The sequence below is a fragment of the Orcinus orca genome, chromosome 10 (genome assembly GCF_937001465.1).
Source record: "Orcinus orca chromosome 10, mOrcOrc1.1, whole genome shotgun sequence".
NCBI classification, from domain to species: Eukaryota; Metazoa; Chordata; class Mammalia; order Artiodactyla; family Delphinidae; genus Orcinus; species Orcinus orca.
In genome coordinates this window covers 65,594,377-65,604,732 of record NC_064568.1, presented here as the reverse complement: position 1 = coordinate 65,604,732, position 10,356 = coordinate 65,594,377, and the positions used below count along the sequence as shown (strand labels likewise).

General features: G+C 47.5%; 1 pseudogene; it reads right to left on the bottom strand.

Annotated features, from left to right (window-relative positions):
- Nucleotides 1-1,669: 1,669 nt before the first annotated feature.
- On the bottom strand, nt 1,670-9,628 carry LOC101286869 (HIV Tat-specific factor 1-like; annotated as a pseudogene).
- Nucleotides 9,629-10,356: the final 728 nt, after the last annotated feature.

Here is a 10,356-nt window from a genome sequence, read left to right as displayed (position 1 = left end):
CTCACCTCTAGCTACCTCAGGCCAAAAGAGTGGCTGTAGTGCTTTTAGGGTGGAGACTGTTTCATGAGTAACCAGCCTGGTGGAGGAAATGGCCCTGGTTAAGGTGGCAGATGCATCAACGGCTGTGCCACCTTGGGCACTGTCCAAGGTCTGCCTTGGCTCCCTGACACCAACACCAGCTCTCTTTGCCTCCTGCCTCCTCAGGCTGACCCTGGGATTGCCTCCTCTCCTTCAGTGTCAGCCCCCTAGCTCCTCTGATGTGGTTGTCACAGCCACTTGCTAGAGGGCTGCGGTACCCACACCACTGGGGCATTAGTAGGCCAGGTTTGCAATGTGACCATCTCATCCATTTCTATGACTCGGCGCCTGCCTGCTGCCGCTGCCTGTACACCTCGTTTGAACTCAGACTCTAGACTGGGGAGACATGGGGGCGCCTTAAGTCCTAAGGGGGAAGGCCTGGGCAGTCAGGGGAAAATGGTAATTTGGCGACGCTTCCTCCGCCCCTATAGCCTAATCATTCCCTCCCAGGCCCCGCTTCGGCACTCTGGATGCAGGCCCAGCCCGCCCGCGGAGGCAGAGAGAATAAGAGTACAAAGGGGTCCCGCGTATGGCCTGAGCGCGGGTGGCTGAAAGCGAGGACCGCGCAGAGCGAGGCAGAGCAGGACCGTTTTTTCTGCCGGCGGGCCCTGCCGATTGGCTGCCGCCGGGTGGGGGGGTGGAGTGGGGGGGGCGTGGCAGGGTCGCTGGAGCCGCTTTCTCCGGCTCCCGCCGTTTTGGGGTTCCGCCCCATCTCTGAGAGCAGCGCTCTGATTGGCTTTGGGACCCATATCTCTGAGCTTCAGTCTCAAGGACTGAAGAGCCGGGGAGGGTGCAGAGATGGTGGGGACTGAGGGCGGCTCCTGACTGCCTCAGACGCCTCCGGGGCAGAACCAGGACAGTGTCCTTAACTGACCTCACCCGGTGTCACCACCACTTTCCCCCTCCACTCGGCGTCCTTCCAGGTTTACCCTGCCTGACTCTTCGCCCCAGACATTCCCTGAGGCCTGCCCAGTGTTGGGCGGTTGTGTGCTGGGCTCTGGGGGACCGCGAGCTCACCGCTGGGCGCTTCCACCTTCCTGTCCCGTTACTACCCACCAACCCCACCACCACCAGGGGGATCCAGATATTCTCACATTTGACCTGATTCCTGCCCCAGCTCGAGGAGCACAGAAGGGCCCAGGATTTGGGACTTGGGACTAGGGAGACATAAGCTGCTTTGACAGAGCGGTTTCTGAGAAAGGGGTCTCTGGATATCCCACGAGGGAGATTCCTGAGACAGGTGTCTTCATCGAAAGTCAACTAATACTCCGATGGGAGAAGGGCTGTGCATGCTGGCACCTTGGTTTTCGAAGTTCTGCGCTTCCCTTCTCCTGTCCATCCCTGAACCTAAGTATATACGCTGGACTGATAAGCACGGTTTCTTGCCGGCCTCACTGAGGAGCATTGCTGGAATATGAGGAGGCTCATATTCTGGAGCCTGGAGGCATTAAAGTTACATTGGAGCACACAGTTTTCGGGGACATTGAACTGCTCCGGGAATCCACAGGAGCCCTCTGACCCAACGGTCTCAGGAGGGCATGAAAAGGCGACAGAATCGCGTGAAAGGGAGCCGCGATACCTATATAGACCTCCAGGGGGCAGCATCGACCAGGGGATGGAGTTCTTCATCCGCTCAAACTTGGCCGACTGCTGAAGAGCCCCCTTCATGCTCCCTTCAAGCTGAAGCAACTGAGGGACTTTTCCTTCAGTCTAACAACATTCAGTCCTGTGGCTTAGATGGGTCCTTGTGATCCCCAGGCTGAAACTCATAACTTCTGGCTAACATCACCGCCCCTCAAGCTTCTCCTTCACTTTTTTCCTTTTGCTGATGACAGACACACTGGCCTCACAGACCCAGAAGCATCAGGGATCACTCCTTAGGACGGGACTGTGTCAATATCCTCCTTCCCTTTGCTAACCTGTAAGACTCGTGTCTGTATCTGGCACATCGGTCCCTGTCTTTACCTAGTGTCATATAGGAAGGACTTGGAGGTGTCCTTATGGATTGTATTAGCGCCCCAATGCTAAGGGATCTCTGTCCTTTAAAGAAATATCATTTCCCTCTATTTTTACACCTCTGTGCCCTCAGCTTGTCCTGAATTATTTCTTAACTGGACTCTCTGGGAAATATCTACTCTGTGTCCAACAGCTCTGTTTCTGCGTAAAATGGGGGTGCCCATCTCAGCGTCAATTTCAGAGCTGTTGAATGTGGACATGTACCCTGAGGACAAAAGAAATAAGAGATTCCTCCTTTCTTCCCATCCTATCAATATGGACCCACCCACCCTCTATTTAAGAAGGGTGGCTTTTCAGATTTTAGGAAGTCAGGCATGAGGGGAAGCAGGCAAATTGGCTGGGTTCCAACATAGATTTAGGGTAGATTCAAGGAAAGAAGGAGAAAGCAAGACCAAGATAACTTTGAAGGGAAAAATAGAATCAGCTCTCTCCATCCTGGGGAAAATGGATGTAGCAATTCATGTTGCATTTGAGTTTATAGAGTGTTTTCAGATACAAAGTTCATTAAACCAAGGCATATGTATTGATCCCCTTCTCTGTGTTCTGTGACAAGCACTGTAGGTTCAGCAGAGAATAAATCAAGGTCCCTGAAATCATAGAGCAGATATGTCATCTCACCGAATTCACACACCTGTCCTTGGAGGTGTTCTTCCTGGTTCATGTGCTGGAGTAAGTAATGAGCCCAACACCACACAGCCGTTCAGTGGTTCGAAACTTCTGTGCCCCAAATTCACCTGTTCCATGACTCCAGGCTGGGAGTCATGGAGCTGAGGAAGCAGCTGTCTGCAGAGAAATAACAAATTAACTCTGGTGAAGTAAGAGTAAATTATTAGAAGAATCTTTACAGAACTGAGGGAAAAGCTGGACAGGCAGGATTTAGAAAGTACAGAAGCCAGGACAATTCCAGGATTTAGGGACCAAGGGTCAGAAGACTGGTGGGCGGGGAGCAACGTGTTCTCCTGACCTGGCTTCCTTTCCACTCTGAGACATCGCTGGCTCTAAGGCAAGGCTCTTAATCAGCATCCCAAAGGATCTGTGAATGAGGATGGGGAAAAGTACATTTTATTTTCACTAGCCTCAAAGTGAAATTCAGTATTTCTTCAGTTGTCTGTAGAGAATTTTTAAATAAGACTAAAATCGACTTTTTATTGTTACCATGCACCAGCAATTCTACAATGATAGTGACAAAACACTGCTGCCTGTGGTGCAGCGCCCTCCCACTCCACCTCTCTTGGTATATCACCGCACACAGGAGAATTAACTATTTTCAGTTCACATACACACACTTAGCCTTTGGAGATTCCCCTTTACCCTCAACTCTCCCTCTCTCCTGAGGCCTCCTCAACCCGATCGTCTGTAATCCCATCCCCTGCGTGGGCAATGATTTCATGGCCATCAAACCACCTTCCATCAAGGGTTTGAATATAATAACCAGCTTCCTCTGCATTCCTCAAGGACACGTAGTCCACACCAGCTGCGTGCCTATCAAAGAAAAGGAGTTTCTTAATTTGTCCAGGCTTGGAACACTCCACTCAGAGGTGTTCTCTGACCTCCTTCGGCACCAACGGATCATCCTCTGAATCCACTGGATGAAATATATTTTTGATGATGACAACTCACTCATGGTACATTCTGGTTGGCCCATCTTGCCTCTCAGGTCTCCAGTCCAATTGCTTCTGTTGCAGAGACAGCTTCTTCTTGTAGATTTGAGGCATCATATCACTCCTTCAGCTGAAACTTTGCCACTTTGACCTGTAATGTGTGGCTTCTTAATGTTGTGTTAATTTCTGCTGTACAGCAAAGTGATTCAGTTATACATATATAGTTTTTTTATATTCTTTTCCATCATGGTTTATCTCAGGATATTGAATATAGCTCCTTGTGCTATACAGTAGGACCTTGTTGTTATCTGCTCTATATGTAATAGTTTGCATCTACTAACCCCAAACTCCCTGTCCATTCCTCCCTATAGCTTCCAATTTCATCTTCATCGAAGAGCTGTGATGCAAGATCCAAAGATTTCCTCTTCAAATAACAGCAAAGCCCACCTCCTTTAAGATTTCTTTGATTTTCTTTGTAAAACTTGACCTTAAATTCTTCTGACGATCTCTCATAATAATGCAAAATTTGGATGTCAGCTGTGTAAATTCACCTACTGTAATGTCTAGAGGCAAATTAGATATATAATACATTTGTATTTCTATCTTTGTGGACATGAGACCATCTTGCTTCTTCCTCTTCTCTCCCCTTTTTTTGGGATCAGTGGGTTTGAGGTTTTTCTTGCAGAAGTTCCTCTGCATTCCTAGAATTGACGTCTTGTATTTTTGCGGTAGAGCTAGACATGCTATCATTAGAGAAGCCATAATTGGTCTGATATGTAGCAATGAAACCTTCTGTGATCTTGGGGAACCAAGCCCCCCTCCCAGAGGTAGGCAGTGACCCCAAGCTGCTGCCCCCAAAGAGTCCATTTTTCTACCAGGATCTTCTTGGGTGTCTCTGATCTTGGAGTCATTCTTGCATTTGCAGCTGCTCATCAAACTCCTCATTCCCATCCAAGGGGTGGCTACTTGGCTTTCCTACCTAGCACAGGGCAGAGGCCAGGTGAGCCAAGAGGCTGCTCCCCTGGGCTTGGGAGCCACCACCGAGTTATCTGAAATGCCTGTCCGGACACTGTTCTCAACATTTAACACACTAAGTCACTGGCTCAGCACAACAACCCGTGAGGTCAGAACTATTGTTATCCCCATTTTACAGCAGAGGAAATGGGGGCCCAGAGACCTTGCCCAAGGTCGTGCATGGCAACGCTGGGATTTGAATCCAGCAGGTCTTCTCTAGAGGCCACATCCTGAACCGTCACTTCTTATAGCTTCCCAGAGACTAATGAGATGATATCCAGCCTGCCTCCCATCCCTGTTTTTATATTTAAGAGTGAAAATGTAAACTCCCCGGCCCACCTACTCTACCGCGTTGTTGTCTCCACCACACTCTGTGCTTTCTGGCTCTGACCCACGTGCCCCCTCCTGAACCCACCCTCGTGCCCTCTAATAAGCTGGGAGTCTCCTCCTACCCTTCACTTCTCCTTGGAGTGCCCCCTCCACTTTCTGGCTTTAACCGAAATTGAACTCTCCCTGGAGGGTACTACCTCCTCTGCAGGCTTCTGAAATGACAGCTGTTTATTTTCTTATAGGTGAGGGTGCTTTCATTGCTCCAGATTGCTGCCTCCAGACCCTCCTCCTCCACCCCACCCCACCCCCAGTTTCTGCTTTAAAATAACCCTCTGCCTCCGGGGCTCAGCCATTGGGCTAAATTGCTGTCTTCCTTTTTGCTACTGTCTGTCCCCTCCCAGACCTCTCCATCTCGCTCAGGGGGACTCTGGCACTCGGCAAACTGTCTGTCTCTTCCCATCTCATTGTCCAAGGAGGGGACCTGTTGCCCACCTGACGTCTGAACACCTTGGTGACTTCATGCCCTGGACCTTCTCCACTCCGACTTGGCCACCCTTCCTCACTGTCACACCCTGGACCTTGTCATCTGCAGCGGCTCCTCCAGAATCACTCAACCCCCATCTCCTAAGCTTCCCCCCTTCAGTCTCTCCTCCTCTCGCAACCATTTCTCAGTCTCCCGGGACCTCCGGGTCACTGGTGCCTCCCTTCCTCCAGCCCATCAGCCCCACCTTATGTGGCTACACCTGTGTGGTCCTTCATTTCATCAGCTCTCTCGACAGTATCCTGAACTGCCTTGCCCCGCTATATTTCCATCCTTTGTATGTCTCAGGCAAAACCTCAACCCTGGTGAGCCTAATGATCTCAGGAGTTTATTCTTCAAGCTAAGAAGTGTTGGAGGAAGTCTCGAGCCAGGAAATGGTCACCACTCCTCATTCGTGGTCCCTAAGAGGCATTGCTTCGTTAACCAGTCACATCAGGCTGGTCATTGGCTACATTAAACTCCCTGTTCCTGGAGCCTATGAGATGCCTCTCTGTCTCCACCTCACATTCAGTTGATGATCTTGCTCTTACATCACAGAGAAAACTGAAGCCATTAGAGGTGGACTCCTTCAATCACGTGTTACCAAATCCACATAGCACCTGTGCCCATCTCTCCCTGTTCCTTCAGAAAAGAGCGATGGTTTTCCAACTTGGCGCATCAGAATTGCCTGGAGGGCGTGTTAAAACACGTTTCCTATTCAGCGGGTGGGTGGCTAGAATTTTCAGTTGTAACTAGTTTCCAGGTGACGCTTGATGCTGCTGGCTGGAGACCCCACTTTGAGAACCACTGGAGCAGAGGCACTGCCCTCCTCCTGCCCAAAGCCAGTTTCTCTACCCGTGACTGCATCCCATGTCCTTGATTACCCTCCCCCTTTTCCCCTCCTGAATCTTCAGCCTCTCCCTCTCAAAATAAAACACGAAAAACCAACCCCCACCTCCACCTCACCTCCTCCTCTGACCACTCCCTGTACCTCTCCATCCCCTCACCCAGCCTCACTCTCTCGCACACAGCGCGTGTACATTGATGGGATCCTAATTTGAAAAGACATGTATAAAAGACATTTGGGGGTTCATCTGAGTATATTCTGTACATCAGGTGGTATTAGGGACTGACTGTTATTTCCTTAGCTGGAGGAAGTCCTTATTTTGAGGCCATGTGTGCTGAAGTGTTCACGTGTGAAGCGTCACGATCTCCTAAATTTTCACATGGTTCAAGGACTAGATCTAAATATGTAAATATTTGTATGTATGTATGTATAAAGGATAACGATTTAAAATTAAGTGGTGGATGTACAAGTGATCATTATACTATAGTTTCAACTTTTCTGTATGCTTGAAACTTTTCATAATAAAAAGTTGGGGGAAAATTCTCTCTCTAGTCCCTCACTTCCACTCACACCTCAACCCTCTTGGGCTGGTGTCCACCTCTCCCAGGCCACACAGGTGCTTTTTTTTATGACCCTCATTTCATTAAATCCATTATTTAGTTTTCTTCTGCTTGACCTCCCTCCAGTATTCAATGCTTTTGACCAATTCTTTTATTTATTTATTTATTTTTGGCTGCGTTGGGTCTTCGTTGCTACACGCAGGTTTTCTCTAGTTGCAGCAAGCCGGGGCTACTCTTCGTTGCGGTGCACGGGCTTCTCATTGCGGTGGCTTCTCTTGTTGCAGAGCACAGGATCGAGGTGCCTGGGCTTCAGTAGTTGTGGCGCGCGGGCTTAGTTGCTCTGCGGCATGTGGGATCTTCCCGGACCACGGCTTGAACCCATGTTGCCTGCATTGGCAGGCGGATTCTTAACCACTGCACCACCAGGGAAGCCGTTGACCAACTCTTCATTGAAACACAGTCTTTATTTGGCTTCCAGGACTGAGCACTCTCCTGGGTTTTCCCCTCTCACTCTGGCTGCTCCCTGCTCCTTTGTTGGCTCATCCTGCTCTATTTGGTCGTATTGGAGATCCTCAAGGGTCCTGAGCCCTAGACCCCTCCTCTTCTCATGCTACACTCTGCCTCCAGGAGATCCATCACTCCTGACCTACGGCTTCAGTTGCTATCCGCTGATCACTCTCAAATTTATGTCTTTCCTCTGATCTCCAGACTTGTGGATCTGACTCCCTACCTGGCATCCCTACTTGGATGTCTCAAAGGTACCACAGACTTAGCATATTCAAAAGTGAATATGTAAAAGTGAATTCGAAGTGAATATGAATATGATCACAAACAGTGTCATGCTCAGATCTGGACCACAGGGGCCCTGCTCTGGTCCACAGACTTTAGGGGACCTCACCTATCATGTGCCACATTTATGAAGCCACACCTGGGCACCTTTGTCACTTGGGATCCGGCCCTCAGTTCTGGCACAGCACAACCTGAAACCCTGAACTTCTGCTCTCATAATTAACATCCTTATGGCCCCAGGGAAATGCTTCTGCAATCTCTTACCCTATATCCTGGAAACAAAAGATGACTACAACCGAATCCTGAGAAAGTTTGAGGTTGTGTCTCTGCCAGATTCCAAAGCACACACTTTTGGGAGGTGGGGAGACGTTAAGCAGTAGAAGCTCATTACAACAACCCAATTGAGCAAATCTTCATGGCTGCATTGCCTCTGTTGCTTTGTATCTTTTTCTTTAAAAATAGTAATTTAAAAAAGCATTACAGTTATAGCTAAAGCTCATCCCATTCCTCTCCTTTCTAGGTGGGAATTATCATTCTGAAGTCACTGGGAATTATTCCCATGCATATTTTCTACTTTAACAAACAGGCTTTTGTTAATATAAGTGTAATTTATTTATTTTTGGCTGCGTTGGGTCTTCATGGCTGTGCGCGGTCTTTCTCTAGTTGCAGTGAGTGGGGGCTACTCTTCATTGTGGTGCACGGGCTTCTCATTGTGGTGGCTTCTTTTGTTGCGGAGCAAGGGCTCTAGGCGCGCGGGCTTCAATAGTTGCAGCATGCAGGCTCAGTAGTTGTGGCTCGCTGGCTCTAGAGCGCAGGCTCAGTAGTTGTGACACATGGGCTTAGTTGCTTAACCACTGTGCCACTAGGAAAGTCCCAACAAATAGGCTTTTTTTAACATGTATCATTGTTTGTGTATTTTAAAACACATAAATATCATACAACATCCACTTTTGCAACTTTCTTTTACTTATATGTTGGTAAATAAGTCATTTATTTTAACTGCTGTGTAGCAGTCCACTGTAAGAATAAACCGTACTTTATCCATTCCTTTAAGGACAGATTAGGATGTTTCCACGTTTTCTTGACAATCACATGATACTGCAATGCCCATTCTTATCCTTGCCTCCTTGTACATATGTAGAAATTTTTTTAAGAGTTATGCATGATCAGGGTTTGTTTATTTATTTAATTTATTTTTGGCTACGTTGGGTCTTTGTTGCTGCGTACGGGCTTTCTCTAGTTGTGGCGAGCGGAGCCTACTCTTCATTGTGGTGCGTGGGCTTCTCATTGTGGTGGCTTCTCTTGCTGCGGAGCAAGGGCTCTAGGTGTGCGGGCTTCAGTGGTTGTGGCTCACGGGCTCAGTACTTGTGGCTCACAGGCTCAGTAGTTGTGGCTCGTGGGCTCTAGAGCGCAGGCTCAGTAGTTGTGGTGCACGGGCCTAGTTGCTCCATGGCATGTGGGATCTTCCCGGACCAGGGCTCGAAACCGTGTCCCCTGCATTGGCAGGCGGATTCCCAACCACCGCACCATCAGGGGATCCCCTATAAATGTTTTCCTAAGGAATACATGTAGAAGCCGGAGCACTGGGTTTTAGGGTATGTGTATTTTCAGCATTAAGTGTTGCCAAATTTCCCTTCAAATTTGTTATAGCTGTTCACACTTCAAGCCAAAATGGATGAGTTCCTAATATCCCACATTTTTGTCAACACTTGGTGTTATCAGAGTTATTTTAATTTTGCTGATTTAGTAAAGTAGTATCTCATGGTTTGGGTTTGCATTTCTGCATTATTAGGGAAGTTGAGCATCTTTTCCTATGTTTATTAGCTATTTGGCTTCCTCTTTGATGACTTACCTGTTCATAGCTTTTGCTCATTTCCCCCTGCCTTGTCCTTTTTTTTTATTGATCTGCAAGAGTTCTTTATAAATCCTGAATACCCATCCTTTATTGGTCATATAGGTTGTAAATAGTCTCACAATCTGTGGCTTGTCTTTTTGTTTTGTTGTTTCTTGTCTCATAGAAGTTAAAAATTTTTTTAATGTAGTTGTATGTGTCAATCTTTTATTGCCTGTGTTTTTGTATCTTGTTTAAGAAATCCTTCCCTATGCTGATATCATCAATGTATTCTCTTGTATTTTCTTTGAAGAACTTAAAGTTTTCTTTTTCACATATTTAAGGTATCTGAAATTTATTTTTGGATCTGTTGTAATGCACGGATCCATTTTGTTTTTCATTTGGATAGCCAGTTAACCCCAGACAAGTCAAGAAATAGTCCATCCTTCTCCACTGACTTATGTTCCTTTTGTCATATACAAAGTTCTCATATCTCTGCGGGTCTGATTCTGGACCCGTGGTCTATTTGTCCATGTGTCAGGCCTACACTGCTTAAATCACTCCAGCTTTAAATCTGTGATATACGGTGAGGCAAACACTCCAGTATTCTTGCACTTCAAACTTGTTTTGACTTTTTTTGGCCATTTACTCTTCCACAAGAATTTAAAGAACAGCTTGTTAAATAGAATTTAGATTAGAATTGTACTAAATTCTAGAACTTTTTTTTTTTTTTTTGCGGTACGCGGGCCTCTCACTGTTGTGGCCTCTCC